This window comes from Echinops telfairi, unplaced genomic scaffold (assembly GCF_000313985.2).
Source record: "Echinops telfairi isolate 266 unplaced genomic scaffold, ASM31398v2 ScPeMD7_7416;HRSCAF=8454, whole genome shotgun sequence".
NCBI lineage: Eukaryota > Metazoa > Chordata > Mammalia > Afrosoricida > Tenrecidae > Echinops > Echinops telfairi.
The window spans coordinates 3,965,031-3,965,536 of NW_022111316.1; the positions used below are offsets into that span (position 1 = coordinate 3,965,031).

Consider the following 506-nt stretch of genomic DNA (forward strand, 5'->3'; position numbering starts at 1 on the left):
CTTCGGTATTCTATGCTATGGTCATCCCCATGCTCAACCCTCTTGTCTACAGCCTGAGAAACAAGGAGGTCAAGAGTGCATTTAAGAAGGTTGTTGAAAAAACAAAATTGTCTTTAGGCTTACCTTTGTAGCATTGTAGGATGAAAACAACATAGTTTCATCCAGCTCAGTTTGTCGCTGTCAAATAGCCCATATTTCTAGGTCTACCATGCAACTAAACACACTCTGTTGTCTAGAGGAAAACAACAAATAATTTTTATAGAAGAATAATACCTGAATGAGAATGTAACTGTCATAATAATTTTAATATTTTGCTTTCAAATGCTAGCCAATTACATTTTAAATATTCACATATTTTCTACACATGCTCTCTTTAATATGCCAGTATTAGCTTATATGTCACTAGACACAGAGGCTTTGAATAGAAGCACATGCAAGAATCTTATGAGAATTTATTAAGTGAGGTAAGTGTTATGCGTCGTTTTTAATAAACAAATTTAAATGAT

General features: G+C 33.4%; 1 pseudogene; it reads left to right on the forward strand.

Moving 5' to 3' along the window:
- Nucleotides 1-131, forward strand: part of LOC105979728 — a 93,922-nt pseudogene extending 93,791 nt beyond the window's left edge.
- Nucleotides 132-506: the final 375 nt, after the last annotated feature.